Source organism: Physeter macrocephalus, chromosome 8 (assembly GCF_002837175.3).
Source record: "Physeter macrocephalus isolate SW-GA chromosome 8, ASM283717v5, whole genome shotgun sequence".
Taxonomy (NCBI): Eukaryota; Metazoa; Chordata; class Mammalia; order Artiodactyla; family Physeteridae; genus Physeter; species Physeter macrocephalus.
Window position 1 is genome coordinate 79,641,371 of NC_041221.1, and position 22,882 is coordinate 79,664,252.

The following is a 22,882-nucleotide window of genomic DNA, read 5'->3' on the forward strand; positions in this document are numbered from 1 at the left end:
CGGCATGTGGGATCTTCCCGGACCCGGGCACAAACCCGTGTCCCCTGCATCGGCAGGCGGATTCTCAACCACTGTGCCACCAGGGAAGCCCTACACCTTTCTTTTTTTTTTAATTTTTTTTTTTTTTTGGCTGCGCCAGGTCTTAGTTGCGGCACGTGGGATCTTTTTTTTTTTTTTTAGTTGCAGCATGCAGGATCTTTTAGTTGCAGCAAACAGACTTCTTTAGCTGCAGCATGCTGACTTCTTAGTTGCAGCACACATGTGGGATCTAATTACCCTGACCAGGGATCGAACCCGGGCCCCCTGCATTGGGAGCGCAGAGACTTACCCACTGGACCACCAGGGAAGTCCCTTTACACCTTTCTTAGAGAAGCTGCCACCCTATATTTAAGGATTTTCTTTTTTTTTTTTTTTTTTTTGCAGCACGCAGGCCTCTCACTGTTGTGGCCTCTCCCATTGCAGAGCACAGGCTCTGGACGCGCAAGGCTCAGCGGCCATGGCTCACGGGTCCAGCCACTCCGCAGCATGTGGGATCTTCCCGGACCGGGGCACGAACCCGTGTGCCCTGCATCAGCAGACGGACTCTCAACCACTGCACCACCAGAGAAGCCCAGGATTTTCTTTTTAATGCATGAGAACTTGGGGTGGTTATCATAGTACATCGCATGGCTGGAGTTATCCCACAACCAGCCTGAACATGAGCAGATCCAGGAAGCAACCCCTTACCTTTACGAGGAGGAGCTCCTTGATGAGATGCAAAAACCACAGGCCAGCTGTGAACTCAAGAGTCTGCTTCCCAGTTTACCTGAAAAACAACAGAAGAGGGCCATTTCTGTTAACTTGGAATAGCCAGTCTTTTAACAGTCCCAGTAGAGACCTGCAGACCCTGCCTAAGGCTCCTTGGTCTCAAAGCAGAAAACCTGGCCAGCATCACTTGGCCAAGGGGTTGCATCAGAGAAGTGGGTGAGAATCCTGGTGTTTAACTCGGAGGGTAATGGTAAGCCAGGCACTTAACCTACCTGTGTCTTGGTTTCCTCCCCGCCATAGCTATCTCACAGAATGATCAAGAAGGCCTTCGATATGCCGGGCACCATGCCAAGCCTGGAGTCATGTGAATGACCATGTCATGGGTTCCCCGCCCTCAGGGAGCCGACAGTCCACAAAGACAGAGAAGTAAATGGGTGGTAATCATGACCTTGACGCAGTTGACAGAAGCTAAAGTGAGGAAAATACAAGGTGACATGGAGCCTTTGCAGAGGCACCAGCTGACCCCAGAGAGGTTAAAGGGAGCTTCCCAGAGCAGGTGATGGCTAAGCTGAGGTCTGATAAGCAAGAGGTGGCCAGACTACGAGCATACCAGGCAGAGGAAACAGCAAAATGGGTGCCCAGGAAGCAAGAAGAACATAGTGAGTTCACAAGAAAAAGGAGTATTTCAGAGGTGGAGAGGGAGACTGGCAGTCATTTTAGGAGAGTTTGGACTTTCTCTTAAGGCCAATGGCAAGCCCATGAAGGGTCTCCTGTAGGAGAGTGGCATGGTCCAGAAAGCTTTCTGCAACATCAGAGAGAAGGGATTGCAAGGAGGCAAGGAATGCCCCCCTCAGCTACCTCAAATGCCACATCCCTGGTCTTCTGTGGGAACGACCAGGAGAGAAAGCCCCAGGGTAAGAAGACAGGGCTAGGGCTCCCTCCAGTGAACCACAGCTTTTGAACTACAGTTTCCTCCAGCATTAAGCGATTCCACCCAGGCAGACACGCCATCAGGAGCAGAGTCTGCCTGTCCCAACACAGCCTCCAGAAGGTGGAGAAGTGCCTGGTGTCACAGTGCTTCGCAACCTGTGCTCCCCAGACCAGCGGCATCAGTATCACCTGGGAACGTGTTGGAAATGCGAATTCTCGGCCCACCCCAGACCTAGTGACTCAGGATCTCCTGAGTGGGGTCCAGCCAGTGTGTGTTTTAACCAGCCTCCAGGTGATTCTGATGTTCCCTAAAGGCAGCAAGCACTAAGTGGGGGCACTGCCAGCACAGGGGGTGGCGGTGAGCAGAGTACGGGGTACAGAGATAGCCCGGTCTGATTACCCCAACAGCACCTCTATGCTCAAGGCCTCACACTCTACAGGGACTGTGACGTCCATTTATGCTTAAAAGGAAATACACAAAGCTTTTTTTGGGTTTTGTTTTTTGGGTTTTTTGGCCGCACTGTGAGGCATGCAGGATCTTAGCTCCCCGACCAGGGATCGAAACCGTGCCCACTGCAGTGGAAGTGTGGAGTCTTAACCACTGGACCACCAGGGAAGTCCACATAATGCTGTTTTTATCGATACTTAGAAATGATGCTAGCCCTGTGGACCATGGGGAAGAGTACACGGGCCCACCTCTGGGGTGGGGATGTAGTACTTCGGGAGAACTTCATTTCCCTAAGAAATGCCCCATCCTTTTCTGTGGCCCTCCTTTATTTCAGAATAGACAAAGGAAACTCCAGCTTCAGGAACAGGGACAATGTTTCTCCTCCCACCCATATACAGAATCTGACCACTCCAGAAAAGAAACAATGAAGCCATCCAGAAAGCTCCCGTGGTTTCATGAAGGGTCAAGTTTCTTTCTGGAGTGGGTCAGTTTGTAAAAGTTCCCAGAGTCCTGGTTCCTGGGATGTACTTGTGTGTAACTTCTGTTGGTCAAGCAGTAGCAAAAAGACTCTCCCCACCATCTCCACGCTATTCTAAAAACACCCTAGACCACTCAGACAAGCTTCAGCTGGGCACCTGAATGGCCAAGTTCAGAGTTTCTTTCAGCCAGCCAAGAGCTGAGAAATTGTTTAAAATGTAAATATATTTTGCAGCTACGAGAGAGAAGTCATGCCCTAAAGCACTTTCTAGGTGGCATGAGGTCTCAGAAGAGTCAAGCCCTCCTCAAAACTGACTGGGAAAAGGCCCTTAGTGGAGAAGGAAAGGTTTCTGCTGCTGGCCAAGTTCTCCTGATAAGCAGGTACAGATACTGGGGATCATTTCCTGAGCTTCTCTCTCAAAATTAAATAGACTAAAAGTAAAATAAAACTTAAAAAAGCAACATAATCCCAAGCACAATTATGGTGTTTAATCTTAACTTTCATATCTAGATCACCTGGTTTTTCATTACAACTGGTCAGGTATATGTGAAATGGCCACACTAGATAGAAAGAAGTATGCCAGATGCATCATCAAAGATATTAAAACCCCTATTACATAGTGTGTGTGTGTGTGTGTGTGTGTGCGTGCGCGCGCGCGCGCACGCACGCACACACACACACACACACACACACACACACAGTGAATGAGAATTAGTTCTGCCTAGTGCCCCCCACCTCCAGGTATCCTGGGCTCCTCCAGACACCTGAGCTATCCTCGGTGGCCCTGCCCCAGCCCTGCCTTCACAGCGCCACACTTCACCCATCAAAGTCCACTCTCTTCATACCCTGATCTTTGCTGGCATTTTATGAAATTCTTCCTGTTAAGTCCTAAGTAACTAATGTAGTACCTGTTCTATGGATGCTTACATGTTGAATAAGAGATTTAAAGAGGACCATTTCACCCAAATTCCTCTAATGGTTAAAATTTTAGGCACAACAATAAGTGAATTCCAGCTTTTCGCTACAGAGACCCTTCCATACTCCTCAAATCCCATCACACTGACCACTTCCCACTTCATTTGTTTCATGTCAGCTTATGAAAACACCTCCACCTCCTAGAATGGAGGTGAGATGGATCCTGCATTTGTAAAAATGGAGGTTAATGTTGATATAATGACATGCAAAGTCCATCTCCTCCATCTGTCAGTTCAGCTGGGTCAGAACCAAGCTGTCTCTGGAGGATGAGGATCCCTTCTCCATCCATTTCTGGTCAGCGCTTACTTAGGAAGGGGACACGCTAATATTATCTCCAGTGTCTGAACCCAAGCAGGGGAGAGAGTGGGAGAAGTAGGCCTCAAGACATTCCTTTCTCTGCAGAGGCCCAAAGCATACAGCCCAGTATCTCCAAGAATGCCCCAAAGCACTTAATAATCAGTGTCTGTAAAACCTTCCTAAAAATAATGGCTTCAGAACTGACTCTTACACTGTTGACAAGGGACTCTGATGTGGTCACATCCAAGATAAAAAAAAAGAGCCTTACTGTAAGAATGAAAACATGAGTCAAGATAAAAATTGAAGTGGGTCCAATGGAACAAAAGCCAGCCCTTCACAACCAAGTATCTAAGAGGCCAAGAAAAGAACAGGTAAGAGTGCCCCTCAGACATGGCTGATAACACAGGCTCAGATGGACAGGTTTCTAAATTGATGTTTCTCGAAAATGGTGTTTCCAGAACGTGTCCAATTATAAAAACCATCTAGACACTTTGTTTAAAAAATTCAGATTCCCAGGACCCACACCAAACCTATGAAGTCAAAACTCCAGGGCAGGGTCTGAGAACACATAGGTCTAACCAGCACCCAGCAGAGGGTCAGGCAAGTTTCAGAAACAACGTTCCAAAGGAAACAATATGTAACTTTTTAAAACATTGTAGTTACATAACTTCAAAGTGATAGGCTATGTGTGAAAAGGCAGGCTTAACTGGAGGAAGTCAGAGCCTTCTTTAAGTAGTTAAAATTATGGAATATAATCATCAGGTAATGAGGAAGTCAATTTGATTAAAATGTAGCAAAAACAAAACCTCTCCTCCCTTTAGCTTAACCATATTCCACCTGGAAGACCTCCCGTGACCTCCCTCCCTGCCCTAAGGATGGAATGGAATCCCCGCTGCACAGCTGCTCCTTGGGGCTGTTACAGGCCCGAATGGCAGTGACAGGGTTGAGAGCCCTCAGGGTTATCCCAATAAAGACAGCCCCAAGGAGCAGGCAACAAACTCTAAACCAGACCCTACAGGTGCCCTCCTGGTGTCAGCCTTTACAGGTCTGAGTCTCGGGCTGACTAATCCGTAGCCTCAGTCGTGTCCCAGTCTATGTGAGGCCTTGTTCCACAGGACCAGCGGCACCAGCCTCACAGGGAGCCTATCAGCAATGCAGAAGCCCAGGCCTGCTTCATCAGAATCTGCCATTTCACAAGATTCCAGATCATTCTTGTGCACCTTTAAGCATGAGAAGCCCTGCTTTAAGGCACGGAGAGTGCCACCACGGGGAGACTCTCACCCCACCAGTACAGCCACCAGCTGACCAGCTCACCCACTGCAACTCCACACTCTAAGAGGTCTTCTTCCCTCACAATCCTTACACAAGTCTTCTCAGACTTGCTTTGTCTTGCAGCCAAATCACCATCAGCGGGGCCCAGTGACAGCTGACAATTCAAAGCCCCACCTTAGGGAGTTAAAAGGAGGTGGTAAGTACTGACCGTCTCTTACATTCTCCTCCAGCTCCTCTACCTATCAGGCTCCCTGAGAGGGCAGGTATATGGACCCCACGACCACAAATCAGTAGAGACGATCCAAAGTCAAACAATACTATGGAATGCTGGCTTGCTCTCCGCCAGCACAATGTTAATGAGGTCGAGGTCACGAGTATGATTAGCTTCCTCCCCTCTGCCCTCTAGCTGCCTGCAAAGGCTGACACGCCCCTGGTTACTAAGAGGAGAATGACTGGGGAGGCTGAACAGAGCAGCGGCAGAAAAGGACTCAAAGAACTTGGATGACTAGTGAGCAGAATGGATTGAAGAACAGCACTCAGCCCAGAGGGGTGGCTGACTTGACAGATGACCCGTGAGAATTCAAAATCATCCTGATGGGCTGAACAACACACACCAGGATGAGAAAGCTGAAATTTGACAAGAAGAAGTGGGAAGTCCTATGGCCAAGATTTTAAAAATCAAATACACATATGTAAGCTAGAGGAAATCTAACCTGACGACAGTTCTTGTTTTAAAATGTTTAAATTTTTTTAAAAAACATGTTAAGTTTTGTTGACTAATGTAGTTGGCTAAGAAAGCTAACATATTTAGGGTCCATGAGTCTAGTTTCCAGACCAAGGGGAACAGTGGTCCCTGTGTAGCACAGCTGACCAGACTATCCTCAACAGTCCCCTGGCCACCTGTCCACACAGGTGGTGTATACACAACCTGTCCCATCTCTTCATCGCTACCACCACTTGTGTTCTTATTATTCAGTATGGCCTCTGCACCCGGCTACCGTTCTTTTTGGCTTTGGATTATAGTTTAAACATTCCCCACATCAGCTTAGCTCCCTTTAATGCTGCCTTTTCTTTACTAATCAAGAAAAGAACAACAGACCCGAGCACAAATTGGAAAAAACACATTTAAAAAAATAAAAAGACAAGACAACCCAAGCAACCCATTTACCAAAAGGATTCAAACCCAAAAGACCTATAGTCACCTGTGTAAGCTGGCACTCTAGGCTACATATTACAGCATGGACCTGTGCAGAATCGTAATCAGGTTGGTAAATTATGAGTTTCCCGCACAGAAAAGCCCTGAAATGGCTACTATAAAAATGAGCAAATGACAGAGTAAAATATCTGTTTAGACATACTTCCCTGTGCAGAATCATCTTCTAGGAATGGACAGTTAGCCATTAAAAAAAAAAAAAATGTGATTTTTAGATTGTTTTTCAAGTTGTGAGCCGTGTTTTCCTTACGTGTATATTTCATATACAAAGGGTAGCCATTTATAAACACCAATTACTGGTTAAGTCTGTAGTTGCGAGACTGGCCAGTCTATTATTTTTAATTTCAGAAAATTTGATCCCTATGGGTGAGAGAAAAGTTATAAATTTTTAAGAGGTTAATTTGTCCTGAGTAATAAGTGTGTCATGCACCACTTATCTGAAGATTAAATGTGGCTACTGTCTATGCAATTACAGGCATCTTTAAACAACTGGCTAACTGCCTCAAAACTGGAAAACAACATGTGAAATTCAGCCCAACTGCAGCCTGCCCCAGGAGAAAGGAAGCTTGAACTCCAGGTGCCCTTGACAACACAGCTCAGGGTGGAAAGAGAGAAACTGCTGAACAATAGAATCAGTAGAGGAAAGAGAGTCCCTCTAATTTTCCGGGAATGTGGGGAGGTTGATGCTAAAGGGATATTTAAGATCTCACTGCTGGTTTGAGTTCTACTGAACACTGAAACAACTGAAAACAAGAAAAAAAAAAAAAAAACTCACATGTGAGTATAGTATATTTATATATATATATTTATATTTATAGATATTTAATTAGGTACATATCAATCTGACAGATGTTTACACATTTAGATATAGAAGTGAAACACCTCTCAGATCACACTTAACAGTGTTTATGAAAACATACAAAGTGTACCGACAGGAAGGAGTGGGTCCTTGCCTATTGTTGGGAGGAAGCTGCCCCATTCTGGCTCTGGGTCACAGGACCCAGGCCTGGTTACATTCCTCCACAACTACATTTACAACAAATAGGAATTTCAAGTCTTTTTAAAGACAGAGACCTGCTTTACCATGGATGTAGCACAGATGTAAGGAGGTGTATGGTGCTGTGGCCAAAACTGCTGATACAGTTTTGCACAAAAAAAGAATGGAAGAAAACACCAACAACTGTTTTGTTCTGGTTTTTTAAGTAACATCTTTTTAAAAAATCTGAAAAGCAGAAAAGTAAAGAAAATAGTCACCTGTAACCCCACGAGTCCAAAATAACCAGTCAGAATTTTAGCCTACATCCCTGCAGTCTGTCTAGGCTACCAGTTTTCCTTTCAATGGCAGATCAGTTAGGCAGGCAAGAGCAAGGCGAGGCATTATTGCTGGTTACATAGACTAACGATGATTAATAATTCCCACTGGCCATACCCTAAATCCACAACAGTAAGAGGAGTAAGGCTGTACACGAATCAAATAGCATGCCTGCCCTTTAACAGGCATTCACTGGGGCCTACTTTGCACATGTTTTTTTATTCCACAAATGAATGAAATTCAAATTAACAGCCCCTTGAGGGCCATAGGGTAACTTCAAAAAAGAAGGCAGATAAGCCTTATCCCTGGTGGAAACGAAAACACTAGTTCTCCAAGTACAAATTCTCAAGGTGCCTACAGACTGGGTTCCTAGGAAAAGCCCTCCTCCTGGCTTGCAGATGGCCACAGTCTCACCATGGTGGAAACAGCATGCTCCAGACTCTCTCCCTCTTCTTAGAAGGACACTAATCCCATCATGGGAGCTCCATCCTCATGACCTCATCTAAACCTAATAACCTCCCAAAGGTGCCCCCTCCAAATACCATCACAATGGGGATTAGGGTTTCTATTTAGGAATTCGGGGAAGAACACAGTCTGTCCAGAATACGTAGATGTGTCGGGGTGGAAGAGGATCAATTTTATCAGTTGTACATCCTAGCTATTAAAAATGTTCAGAGCCATTCTATGTACATTCCTCTAAATTATCTCAGTTCAAAACAATAAACAGGTCTCACAAGTCGGCAAAATAACACCAGTAAGAGTCTGGTCATTGAAGGCCAAGGTCAGGGGCTTGATTACCCCATTAGTCCCCTTGAAAGGATGAAAGAGAAAAATTCAGTTACAAGGACACAGATTACTCTCACCCTGAGCACTATTCAGTAAACCTCAAGAGACCAGCCAACCACTTGCTACTACTGTAAAAATAACTCCATCTTTCATCTCCAGCTCCAGACCTCTCTTCCTGCCTGTGGATCCAATGCTCTGCTGGGCATCTCTCCCTGGGCGGCTCACAACTCAGCTGTGGATTCAACTGAACTCATTACTCCTCGCCATCTCCCCAGACTGAGGTTCCCATAGCTGCTTAACTCAGTGAAAGGCACCATGACCCACTCCAGTCACCCTGGACTCCCTCTTACTAAGAGCCCACCCATGGGACATGACCAAGGAAGTGTGGTCAGCCTCTCCAGGTCTCTCCTGCTCTCCCTCACCAAGTCCCACCGGGATTCCTGTACTAACCTCCCGGCTCACCTGCTATCCCCGGCCCTGGCCTCCTTGTCACCGAGCCCACCTAGAGTTCCTTCTAAAGCACAGTATGATCCGGTCAATCACCTGCTGCAAGTTCCCCATCTTCCACACAGGTTTCGAGATGAAGTTGAGACTCCCCAGCTCAGCAGCCAAGACCCAGCACCCTCAGGGACTTCCCTACACCACTGTGCCTCTAGTCCAGCTACTCTCAGTGCCCTGTTGACCTTATACCATTTCGAGCCTTCTAGACTCCAAACATAATGCATTGTTACTGTACCAGGTATTACTGTAACCTTAAAAGTAATGGGGGAAAAAAAAACCTTGAAGGTACATGAGGGACTAAGTCTCCACTCTTCCCCTTACTCTTGGGCCCGCCTCCTACGGCAAAGGGTCCAGTATCTTAAGTACCAGACCAGACTCTTCCCTGGACACAATCTGGGTTTTATAAGCTGATGATCAGATCTGACCTTTGATTCCTTCTTTGCCTTTCTAAGGCTGTGTAGTCTCACTTCGGAGAAAAACCTGTTTGTTCTCGTGGCACTTTGGCTGGTGATTCTACTCAAACAGGACACATGCTTTATTATAAAGCACAGAGAGAAACAGGCTCCCCCTTCTTCCTCCTCCCTGTGGAGGACCCATAGGACCAGCTGACCCGGGCCACCACCTCCAGCAAAATCACTTCCCTCCAAGCTGGCTGGCTTGTGGAAGAGAAGCACGCCCAGCACGCTGCTTTCCCAGCACAGGCACTTCTAAACAAAAAAGAGAGCTTCTTGGGTTTATGGAGGTCCTTTGCACACAGAGTTTGCTTCTCCAACTAGAATGAGTGCTCTGTGAGTGGAGAGGCCTGCTCTTGGTTCTTGCTATGCTCCCAGAGGCCAGAACAGAGCCTGGCCCATGGAAGAGGCTTCCATGGGTATTTGTTGAATGACTGGATAAAAGAATGGATGCATGAGCAAACAGGCACTCCTCCCAGATTAGAAAAGAAATATACAGCATAGTTTCCCAGCTCCAAAACTACTGTTTTGCTAAGAATGCCTTTTGTTCATTCTGCAACTAGGTAAAACCTTAGGAAAAACTGCGCAATGTTCCATTAACCCCAAGACATACTTTAAAGCTGCTTTTTGGAATAAATTCTAGAGATCAGGTATTTGCTTACTACTTGTATTTTTCTAAGGGCAGTAAACACTGAGAAAACACTGCTTTAGAATTCCCAAGAGAGACACCATGTCCACCACTCAAGTTTTCCTTTTTTTCTTAAATAAAATGTCGATATTGACTTTGGTGGGACCGGGAACCTGAGAAGGTGCCTTTGCAAGGGGGCAATGAGGCTTGGAATTACAGGCCACACCTGTGCTCAGGTCTTCAGATCCACACGGAGCCTGCCCTACACATTCCCCTCAGCTGGAGTCCCAGAAAAGGTTGACTAGAGGGGCCAAAAAGATGCAGCCTACAAGTTCTAGAAAGATCAAATATTTCTGAGTGTGGGCTGCTGGGGGCACAGGGACAGCCTCAACTAAGGGTCGACCATCGGCCGACCTAAAATCAGCAGTCGCTCAAAGTCAGCTCCCCTTGCAGTCCGGCTCTCTGAACGGCACTGCTTTCTCCCGGGCATTTGAATACTTGACAACCATCATCATTTTTTGAGCACTTACCCAGCGTGAGGGACCACCCTAAGTTCTATGCAAAAGTACATAATCATAGTTAAACTTCCAGGTGATTCTTTGACTTGAACTTTATTACCATCATTTTACAGACACAGAAACCAAGGCTGAGAGAAAATTAAATAACTTGTCCCAGGTTCAGGTAGTGAGTGACACCTCTGGAAACTCAACAGTCCCAATTTTGGGTCTCCTACATTTTGGTCTCCTATTTTGTCAATTCTTTGCAATAAAGAAGTTGAGAAGTTTTATAAGTTGTCCATTAAAAATGGATACTTTTCTATATATTTTCTATCTACTCCTACTATGGACTTTTCCTCCCTGCCCTGCCCAAACACTACATGCAGTAAAATCTCTTTAATTCGTCAGTCCACACATCTGAGCCCATCCACATGCATAAAGAACATATATTACTTTTTCCAGAAAGCACCGTTTTGCTCTAATCCACAAAGATTTATTTTCCTTCCTATAGACAAATTACTGGTTCATGTCTCGCGACTCAAATTATATTATATTCAAGAATGTTCATTTGCAGTGTAATTATTCTTAATTGGACTGCTCTGAAGACAAATGATTTCCCCTCCCTAACCCCATCAACTCCTGCACCACACAATGTCTTTTTTCCTGGCATAAAATGTTTGCTGCACCCTTTGCAAACACACCACAACAATCCACGCTATCTGCTCCCTGTGTGACCACTTAGGAAAAATATTATCATGACGTTGGGTTTTATCTGGTATTACCTCAAACTCCTCCAATATTATTTCATCAGAATCAGATCTCTGACAAAGATTAATAACAAGTCTATCACAGTATGACAGCAAAAAGAAATGAGAATCTTGGGTTTTCTTTTCCCTATCTGTAAAAACATTTAATCTCCCCACCAGCATGTGTTCCCTATCTCTTACATTTGAAAAGGAGTAGTCGTTTTTTAAAGAGGACCAGTAGAAAAGAGGAATATCCGGGAAAGAGCAACGTCAAAGAAATTCGCATCCATCATCGCTTAAACCTGGCGCGGGTGGAGCTCTCTCAGGCGAATGGGCAAAGCAAAAGCAACGTGCGGAGGAGAAACGTCCCTCGAACTCGGTTACTCAGGTTTAACTCTCCGCACCAGGCTCTAACAGCTCCCCCTCTCCCTCCCGCCCACACCTCTCCCCGCTCGGGCTCCAGCACACACTTGTCTACAGTGGCCGCTTTGCGATTTCAGACAGAAGCTCTCCTTTTACTTGTGGGTCGCTGAGAGCAACCTACAGGAACGCACACAATCACAGTAGAAAACGTGCTAAATACAGGAAATGGCCCAGGTGGGAGTGAGGGTGGGGGTGGGATTGGGGGGGTGAGACTTTACTCCCATTGAGAAAACAGCTCAAGGATTCTCATAAAACTCACGACCCTCCTGAAACGGGAGAAAAGGTGAACAGGATTGAAGAAAATGCTTTCGCCCTTCAGAGTTCAAAGGACACCAGACCGCTGAATGAAAGGGGAAAAAGGACACACACACAACTCTGTGCCCGAAAAACGTCCGGAAACACAGAGTCCCGCCCCCCGTCCTTCACCCCATCCCTTGGGTTCAATCCACTCAGGCCAGATGTGGTCTTCCCCACTCCACGCCCACCTCCTCCTCCTCCAGCCCGCACCCCCAATCCCTGCGCTGCCCACAAAAATGCAGCCCAGATCTGAGAAGCCGCTGACGTCTGTGGCCGGCGTGACCCACACGCCACAGACCAGGCCCCGCGGGGGCGACCGCGGGGCGGCCCCCGGGCGCGGTACCAGGCGCGCTGAGCCCCGCGCCAAGCTGCGCCCGGGACCCGAGCGCCGGTCGCAGTCCGCCGGCGGCGGCGAGAGAGCTGGGCTCGCGCCGGCTTCCCGGCAAATCGTCTTTCCAGGCACAACTTTTTTCCACTTCTGCTGCGGGCGACCACGGCGACCAGAGCCGAATTGGCGCTCCCTCCCGTTCCCAGCGTCCAGCACCCGTCCCGCCAGCACCTCCCCGGCCCGGTCCTCCCTCCCCTCGGGCTCCTCGGGCGCCGGGAAGAAGTTCCCGCGCCGGCCGCCGCGCACGCAACCCGGACTCCGCTGGTCGCCGACGGCTCCGCGAGCCCCGCGCCGGGTGCCCTACCTGGCGGAGGCTGCGGGCTTTCCCTCCGCAGAGCGCGCGGGCCCGGCGACCTCAACTCAGCCGGTCCCGGCTCGGCGATCCCGGCTCCGAGCCCGCAGCCTTCCCCAAGCCGGGGCTTACCGTTACGCCTCCTCGCAGCCACCTCTGTCTCCCTCTCTCTCGGTCTCTCTTTCTCCGGCCCGGCCGGCCACTCGGGGAAGAAGGAGGAGGGAGGGGAGGGGAGGGGAGAGGAGAGGAGGCGGCGAGAGGAGGGGGCGATTGAGGGAGGGGAGAGGGTCCCCGGGCAGGGGAGGAGGAGGAGGAAGAAGTGGAGGCGAGGAGAGAGCGCCGACCTCGGCCGCTGCCGGGGCTAGCACGCAGGAAGGGGAAAGAGGGGCGGGGGCAGAGAAAGAAAGAGGCCGCCGAGCCTCCCTGCCCAGGACCCGGCCCCGCGCCGCTGCCCAGTCACCATCGCCGCCGCGTCCGGCTCTCGGGCGGCGTCGGGGGGAGGGGTCGGGGCCCGGGGCTCTCCCGGCGCGCGGGGCGGGGCGGGCGGCCGGGGACGCGGCGGGGGCGGGCGGACGAGGCCCGGCCTCCGGGGGGAGTGTCCTGCGGGGCCCGGGAGGGTGTGGGCGAAAGGGGATCCCCGAGAGGAGGGGCGGAGGCCCGGGGGCCTGGGAGCCGGTCCTTGCGCCCGCTGGGCGGCGGCAGCGTCTCCTGGAGTCCCGCCAGAGTACCCCGAGCCGCGCCGGGGAACCTCCGACCACAGTTCCAGGAAATCGTCTTCGGAGCCCGGAGAGCGCGCACCGCCCGGCCGGGGAGGCGGGGAACGGCGAAGTGGGGGTCGGGGGTGAGAGCCCGGACTCTTTCGGCGGAAAGCGTGGTCGGCAGCTTCGGGAGCGGTTCCCCAGGCGGGGCCCGAGCGGGAAGAATGTCCGCCCGCTGGTCCTGGAGAAACCAAAGCGGGAGGGTGGGCTGGGGGTGCCTAGACCCCCATCCTCAACCTTCCTCGCCCGGAGTCGAGGCTCCGGGCGTAAATTTCCTCGCCCTGGGAGTCTCTAAGAAAGGAAACTCAGTGCGAACAGCCGCGAAGAATATACGTAAATTGATTGCTTGGGATTCTGTAACATCCTCCCCTGAACTTAAAATACGGTTTCGGGGTGAATTTATAAGGCACTTTAGCTAATAGTCTGGAAAGGCATCTTTGCCCAGAGAGGGGACTCACTAACTGCCCCCCACCGCCCCCGGGGCGTGGGGGGAGCAAAGAACCCAGAGTTAAATGGCCACGAATTAAGGTGACAAGATTCCTTGTGATTTCAATGTCAGGACGCAGCATTTAGCCAAGCAAACCCGTCTTGTCTTTTTTTCCTGGCAAACTTGCTCCTGTCCCCAGCTTCTCAGCCTCTCGTCTGGGTCACCTGTTGTAACCACTAGTCGCGTGAACTCAGACCCTAGCAGTCAGTTTGGGGGCCTCTCTCCTCCACTGCCAATAGCCGCTCCCATTGATTCTTTAAGGTCCTTCCAATTGCCCCGTCCTTTCCAAGCCCACTGCCACCTTCCTGATTCTCGCTGATTCGGGACTTCATAGCTTCAGTGACCTCCTCCCTGGTTCCCTGCTTTGGCCCTCTTTGCTCTGGCATCCATCTGCACCCGCCTGGCCTGCACGCTAATGGTTCTAGAACACCGCTTTGACAGGCTACTTCCTGTTCTAGAAGCTCTAGGAGGCACTTTGCCACAGAAAATTATGAATTACTTAAAAACTTGTCCATTCAAAGCCATCCACCTACCCACTCCTTGGAGCCTGGCACTCTCACCAGCGTGGGGGAGGATCCTCCCCTCCCCCCGAAGGTTCCATACTGTATGAAACATGGGAGGTGCTGATGCACTTGCCAGAACTGGAATGCTGTCTTTCATCTTCTCCCACAGCCAAATCCCACTTATCTTCGTTGAAAATGAAGTTTGTAGTACAACATTTCTTCTATAAAAGGATGTGTGTGATCTTCCCACTTTTGAAATCATGCACTAGAAATAACAAAGCTTATGGGGGAAATAGGATAAGAAACAAACAACTCAGAAGTTATGTAACACTGCAACCAGAGCACCCGCAAAAACAGTAACCATTCCAAAAAACATGCTAGCAGAGTTTAAGAGCCACGTTCAATTCCTAATAAATATTACAGTAAATATAAATATAGGACTTTACCTTTATAAAAAGATGGAACTAACTGACGAAGAGATTGGAAGGAGAGTTGTTTGAGGCTGCTGAGTTAGGAAGATAAGCACAAAATGTACAAGAGGTGAATTCACCCCTCCCAAGTTAGAGCTCATGGTCAAACCAATCCAAGAGAAAGAACATAGAGTGAACGAACATTGGGCATAGCACTGTGTGTCCTCCCCAACTGGCATTCTGCTGTGTTTTGTTTGCAGCTGCTGTTTCTTGATGGTGCAGAATATTAAGTTGCTGGCAATAACTGCATATGAACCAACATAACCACTGCATTTTACTAATATCCTTTCCCTACATATCAGTCATGAATGAGTTAATTTCTGTTACACATGCTTTCATTACAGAAACATGCTGGTAACAGAGTAGACTGTACTGTACTGAATTCCATGCTTAGAAAATAGATTCTACTTCATTCCACACATCTCTTGAGCACTTACTATATGCCAGGGACTATTTCAGGCACTGGGAATGCATCAGTGAATAAAGAGAAACACAAAAATGTCTCCCCTCCTGGACGGTGGGTACTTGAACATGGCATCACAGGATGATCCATATTATTGAGTTGTAGTATGTTTCATATCTATGTAACTTGATGCCTCATTTACATTTTAGTCTCTTTGAGGGCTAGAGTCAAGCCTCATATCTGTGTATCTTTCGCAATGTCTGACACAGTAAATACCTACCGGAATATGTAAAAAAAGGAGCTTACACCCATTTTATACCTTGTGTTACTGAATTCACAGGAGAATCACCTGGGAAATCTAAAAAGAAAGTTTTTTTCAGAACCATGTTTGTTGCTATTTGGACCAAAATCAAAGCAAGTATCCCCAGATAGGGTCATTTGGATCTGAAGAGTAGATAAATTATGCTTAACAGGAAGCAAGAAAGTAGGCATGGGCAGGGGAGGGAGGACAGAAGGGGAGAGAGGCTAAAAGGTGTAGTTCAAGAAGAAAGTGCCTGCTAAGTTCTCTGGAAAGGCAGGGCTGGAGAAAGAACAATAGCGGGAACTTTGGGTTATTGTGAATGCTGCTTCTATCATGGGCTTCAGCCAAATGTTCAAGAAATATTTACTGGGAGATAAGTGAGGAGGAAATTATAAGAAGTTAAAGGGAACCTACAATGTTTGGTCAGATGACAAGGAGACCTTGGGAGAAAATAATTATGAGCCAGTGGGTCATAAGGTAAAATTACAGTGGTGCCTGGCTAAAATGTTGTGATTCTGAACTTACCTGCCAGTGCAGATCACTCATTTCTCTGAACATTATACCCCACCTAGTGTAACTGGCATCAACAAAGCTAGATAATTTTCATGTGTAAACACATTTTATCCTATTCTGAGTATGAATCTGGAATGTAAATAAACTATGCATTTATGGCAGATAATTGGATATATTTTTATGATTGTCAGCATACTGAATATTGATTAATTTAATTTTATTTATTTTTTTAACATCTTTATTGAAGTATAATTGCTTTACAATGGTGTGTTAGTTTCTGCTGTATAACAAAGTGAACCAGCTATACATATACATATATCCCCATATCTCCTCCCTCTTACATCTCCCTCCCACCCTCCCTATCCCACCCCTCTAGGTGGTCACAAAGCACTGAGCTGATCCCCCTGTGCTATGCAGCTGCTTCCCGATAGCTATCTAGTTTACATTTGGTAGTGCATATATGTCCATGCCACTCTCTCACTTCATCCCAGCTAATCCTTCCCCCTCCCTGTGTCCTCAAGTCCATTCTCTACATCTGCATCTTTATTCCTGTCCTGCCCCTAGGTTCATCAGAACCTTTTTTTTTTAGATTCCATATATATGTGTTAGCATACGGTATGTGTTTTTCTCTTTCTGACTTACTTCACTCTGTATGACAGACTCTAGGTCCATCTACCTCACTACAAATAACTCTATTTCGTTGATTAGCTTTAAATTTGTCTCTTCATCTTCATAAAAATCTACCACTCAGAACCAACCCCGCCACCCCCATTCTGAGAGCTTGCTGTTTCCTAAAACTGTGATCATAGGATTTCAGTGCTAGACACAAACTTGAAAATCCATGTCTTTTGAAGATCACATTAAAAATGAAACAATTGGGCTTCCCTGGTGGCGCAGTGGTTGAGAGTCCGCCTGCTGATGCAGGGGACACAGGTTCATGCCCTGGTCCGGGAGGATCCCACGTGCCGCGGAGCGGCTGGGCCCGTGAGCCATGGCCGCTGGGCCTGCGCGTCCGGAGCCTGTGCTCCGCGGTGGGAGAGGCCACAACAGTGAGAGGCCTGCATACCGCAAAAAAAACAAAAAAAAATCAAAAACAAACAAAAAAATGAAACAATTTAAGCTGAGAATCTCTTCAAGGAAACTAGCAAAATTATAGTTTACCAACTTGGGGTCCTCTGAAAAATCACTCTCTTAAAAATTTTCATTCTGCCTTTTTATTCCATGGATCGAATTATACAAAGAAGCCATCTGAAATTCTAAGAATCCATTTTCCTTGACAAGTGCATGTTGATAAAAGGCAATTTTGAAGGGCTCTACTGATTTAAAAGGGCTCTGTCAATTAAAATTAGTGCTCTCTGATCTGTGTGAGACAGAAGCCACCCATTGGGCCATAGGAATGACCTGGCCAAAGTCTCCAATGGACTTAGTAATGTCATATCTCAATTTCTGCTTCCAACTGGCAGTTAAGTCAAGGGTGAAAATTAAGCCTGTAAATACAAAAGAAATTTCCCCCCATTACCAAGGTGCTGTTGAATCTGTTGAATGAGGATAGCAAAATGTCTCCAACTGAGAACAAATATTACAAGTGCAGATGAGCATGTAGGATTTTCCAACAACCACATAAAGGGACGGCAATAGGACCAAGTCAGCCATGGGCTCCTGATGAAATCTCAATGAACTGTAGAAAAGACTTCCTTTTCCCTCACGGCTCTATTAAGGACACTGTCCACAATCAAGGCAAGGAGAAACATGGCCCTGAAAATACACCACGGCTAAGTCATGAGAGAAATAAGAGCGCTGAACTTTGGGCATTTGCTCTCTTCTGGAAGAAATTGAGGGCTGTCAGCCACTTTTATCTTACAGCCACAGTATCTACCTCCAGGCCTTCCCTTCTTCTATCAATGAAGCAATAGTCTTAATTTGCCACTGACTTCTCCTAAAGTAATCGTCAGATTTCCTGCCTCTAGTTCCAGAACTAGACTTCATGTGACTCCGGCAAAACTAAACCCAAGAAGGTGCTTCATTTATTTCCTCCTATTATGTCATCACAGCCATAAACAAATGTATCTGGCCCTCATCCAGTTGAGCTTACCGTGAAGTGAGGTGGAAATTTCCATATGAGAGAATGTTTTATTGCAATATTACTTTATAAGTTGCATGCAAATTCTGCAACATTCTTAGCTGCTCAATAATATGTAACTGGCAAACTCAATTCACTGAACTTTTATTCACTCTGAATCTTCACCTGCAGACATTTTCCTGGATTACAAACCTTTCTTGGAAGAGGTACAAAATACAAAGAAGCTTGGGGGATTAGCTGTCTTACAGTATTCATGACACATATAAAACCACCCCAAGAAAGCATGCTGTAGCCCTTTATAAGAGCAATGCTGTGCATCTGGTCCCTGACTTGTGCTTTCAGGAGCTTTATGTTTTTGATTATGAATTATGCGTTGCTCTCAAAACCTCTAATAGGTAAGGTTTTACTGTTACCCTCACTAGTACCTACAATGAAATTTGGAAAATATTCAGCCTGTTTTAATAGCAATGCTAGGATGAGAATTTGAGGAAATTCCTGCTGTTTTCTTGCATTGTGAAGAGGATACTTGTGCCTAATATAACCCAAACTGAAAAAACCTAATCTCCAATCTGAAAACCTGGCCTATAAGAAACGTTTTTTTCTTTTTCTTTCTCTTACAATTCTCTTTCTGGAAACAAGGAGCATAAACATGTATATCTGTAAAACTAGCAACTGTTGGGCACCCTATTTTCACACAGTGCTAGAGTTAGAATATATATTATTTTCTATTGATAATAAAAATATTTAGAATTATGGATTATAACATGTACTCTACCTACTTCCAAATGGCCCTGGAGTAACCTGTTATTAAAAACAACAGAAGGAGGTAAGAGATCCTCTTGCCGGGGTCCTGGATTAACATAGTTGAACATTAAATTTAGCTCTGGACTTCCAAGAGTCAAGACAAGAATGACATACAATGAATAATAAAGTTCTCATGGTCTGGCAAAAACATCATAGCTGTTCTTAAGTTAGGCAAACTTTTTCCTGGCACTAACTTCTAAGAGGAATTGAGTCATGGGAATCTTTACATAAGCGACACTGAACAATCTAAATATCTAGGTGCAGCATCTTCACTGAAAGAAAGCAACAGATTCTTGCCCTGCAGGGCAGAGAGGGTAAAAAGTTAACAAGAGATGACAGAATTGTCTAGACTGTGTTTCTATCATGGCTGAATCTGCATTATCTAAACTTAACTTCTATCCAGACTCTGGGACCCAGAAGATACTCTCTGTGCTCTCACTTAAGAAAAGAAAAAGAATGGAGCTTGTATCAACTGAATTATGCAAAAAAAATAATGCCATTTCTTCGTTGACTTCACAAATCTTTCTCAATTCTAAATCTTCTATTATTTCACATAGAACTCATTTGACAACTATGACCTGTATTCATTTCAGAACAACCTTGGGAAGGTTTTCAATGAAAACAAGAACTAAGGACAAGGCTAATCCACCCACATAGCTGAGATTAGTTCTAGCTTTTCTTCCAACAGGATGGCATTGTGCTATGCTAATTATACAAAATAACGTTCAACACTTTTGAGGTCATATAAATGAGAATAACATATGCTGTGAAGTTAAAATTAACCACAAAGCTAGTTTTTATAGTTGAAGAGTGATTTCTTGAAATATCCTGTGAAATTTTGCTGTTAGACAACTGTCTCAAAATAGTTACAAGTACTCCTTTAATTTCCTAGAGTGTCATGAGAAAAATGTTTGATATTAATGAATTCAAGTCCCTCCACTGCCTTCACATGCAGCTTGTGTTCACTAGATGTGCGGTAAGAAAAGTTCCTTGTTATGAAAAGACCAAGGGTTTGAAGTCCTAGGGACTGTGTACAAATCCCACTTCTTTCACCAGTTACTAAATCATTACTTGACCTCTCCGAACTTCAGTTTCCTTGCCTTAAAATGGGGATAATTTTACCTATTGTACTTAACCTCTCCAAACTTCAGTTTCCTTGCCTTAAAATGGGGATAATTTTACCTATTGCATGCGGTTATTACAACTATTACATGATTGTTATCACAACATATGTGAAGGCGTCTGCTATAATGCCTAACATATAATAGTGCTCGGTAGATGTTTATTTCCTTCGCTGACATCCATATTCTTGCAAAAAGAATCTTCTCCAAGTTCAAGGAGACCACTCTTCCCAACCTGCCAATACACAGCTTTCCTAGTCTTCTTTTTAAAAATGATATGAAAATCAAAACACTGTAGTGTTTTCATGATGACAGACATATAGCTCAATGCAGTAAAATTGAAAGTCCAGAAATAAACTCTCACATTTATGGTCAACTGATTTTCAACAAAGTGTCAAGACACCTTAATGGTGAAAGAATAGTCTTTTCAACAAATGGTGCTGGGACAACTGGAATATCCACATACAAAACAAGGAATATGAATCCCTACCTCACACCATACCAGAAAAATGAGCTCAAAATGGATCATACAACTAAATGTAAGAGCTAAAATGATAAAACTCCTAGAAGGACACATAGGAGTAAATCTTAATGACCTTAGGTTAGGCAATAACTTCTTAGACATGACACTAAAATCACAAGTAACAAAAGAGAAAAATACATAAATTGTACTTCATAAAAACTAAAAACTTTTGTATGACATGAGGACACCATCAAGAAAGTGGAAAAAAAAATAAAATGGGTTAAAATATTTGCAAAACATGTTCCCGACAGAGGATGTGTATCCAGAATATATACAGAATGCTTACAAGTCAATAATAATAATAATAATAATAAAATAAAAATGGGCAAAGAAGCTAAATAGATATTTTTTCCAAAGAATACATACAAATGACCAATAAGCACTTGGAAACATGCTCAACATCATTAGCAATCAGGAAAATGCCAGTGAAAACCACACTACATATACAAAGATAACTAAAATAAAGAAGACTGATAATAACAAGTATTGGTGAGGAAATGGAGAAATTGAAACTTTCAAACATTGCTGGTGAGACTGTAATGGTGTAGCTATGTTGAGAAACAGTTTGATAGTTTCTCAAAAGGCGAAACATAGAATTACCATATGACCCAGAAATTTCCCTCCTGTTATATACCCAAGAGAAATAAAAACATGTCTACATAAAAACATGTACAAAAATGTTCAAGCAGTATTATTCATAATAGCCAAAAGGTAGAAATCCAGATATCCATCAACTGGTGAATGGACAAAGAGAAAGTGGTATATATACACACAATATGCTCTTATTTTATTCAGCCATAAAAATGAATGAAGTAGTGATACATGCTATAACATGGATGAACTTTGAAAACATTATGCTAAGTAAAAGAAACCAGTGATTAAAGATTGCATATTGTACGATTCCATTTATATGAAATGCCTAAAATATGCAAGTTTATAGAAATAGAAAATAGATTAGTGGTTGCCTAGGCTGGGGTGGAGTTTGGGGGTAGGGGAAAGTGAGGAGTGACTGCTAATTGGTACAGATTTCTTTTGGGGGGGCGACAAAAATGTTCTAAAATTAGGTTGTGTGATGGTTGCACACCTCTGTGAGTATACTAAAAACTACTGAACCATATACACTTGAAGTGGGTGAATTTTACGGTACATGAAATACATCTCAATTTAAAGAAAGAAAAATGATAGGAGAAAATGGTTGCGCTATCAGATACAACCAGGAATAATTTTGGTAAACATTTGCTAAACACTTACTGTGTGTAGGGAGGATACAAAGATGACTAAGCATGGACTCCATCCTCAAAGAGCATAAAATCTAGTGAATGGATGTAGTTCAATGAAGATCAATGCATATTTTGATTGCCAGGGGGGCCAGGATTAAATAGCTGTAATACATAGTATTCCTCTAATACATAATGCTGAGCCCTGTGTTAAGCTTAGAGATACAGAGTTTGCATGTCCCAGTCCTCTAAAGGCACCCAGCCTTTTGGGGGTGAGAGGAAGGATCTAGGTAAAAGTGCTGTGCTACAGATAAGAGCAGGTGCCATGGGAGCCCAGCAGCAGTGAAAACAGGTGAGGAGAGGGGAGGGTATTAGAGGAGGTTCTCTGGCGGTTGTGACCTTGTTTTCACGAGTGAGTAAGAGTTCGCAAGGTGAAAGGTAGAAGGCAGTCCACTCAGGCAAAGGATACTGCCTGCACAAAGGCCCCAAAGCACCAGAGAATGCATGGCTGAGGGTATTCAGAGAGGAAAAGCGAGGGATGAGGAGAAGTTGACTGGGGAAGGAGGGTGGATGGCAGTGGAACCACTAACATCCTAGGAGTCACATTAAGAAGTTCAATCTGAGGTCCATGGGAAGCCATTGCAGGTTTTAAATCCCAGGAACCATCAGATCTTGTTTTAGACAGATTGCTCTGGCTGCCATGAGAAGAGATGGATTGGATGAGAGCTATACTGGGAATGGAGAGACCTACCTTCCAGGGGAGGGGATGAGGACTTACATTGGCCATGGCAGTGGGCTTGCAGCACCAACTGGGTGGTCAGTGAAGGAAAAGAAGTCAAGGATGGCCTCTAGGTTTCCAGGCTGGGGGATGCATAGCAGGTTGTGTCAGCCACAGAGGCAGCAAACATGGGACAAGTGACCAGATTCCGGGAGAGGCATGGTGAATGTGACATACCCCACCTGTGAGTGGGAGGGCCACAGATATGTGACACTCGAGCTTCCCTCCTGGAAACTTTAAAG

General features: G+C 45.6%; 1 protein-coding gene across 9 annotated transcripts in view; it reads right to left on the reverse strand.

The window, feature by feature from the left end:
- LHFPL2 (LHFPL tetraspan subfamily member 2) overlaps positions 1-14,944 on the reverse strand; it is a 183,917-nt gene extending 168,973 nt beyond the window's left edge. The window contains exons 1-3 of one of the 9 annotated variants that reach the window (XM_028493005.1): positions 11,753-12,120; positions 1,020-1,215; positions 727-805 (exon numbers count right to left, since the gene is read on the reverse strand). The gene's annotated coding sequence lies outside the window, so the exon portion shown is untranslated. Of the gene's footprint in view, positions 1-726; positions 806-1,019; positions 3,201-11,483; positions 11,677-11,752; positions 12,121-12,694; positions 12,779-12,814; positions 13,207-14,460; positions 14,702-14,876 lie in introns of those variants that run through there. The other 8 variants (XM_028493006.1, XM_028493015.2, XM_028493004.1 and 5 more) reach the window with 8 other exon arrangements.
- Positions 14,945-22,882: the final 7,938 nt, after the last annotated feature.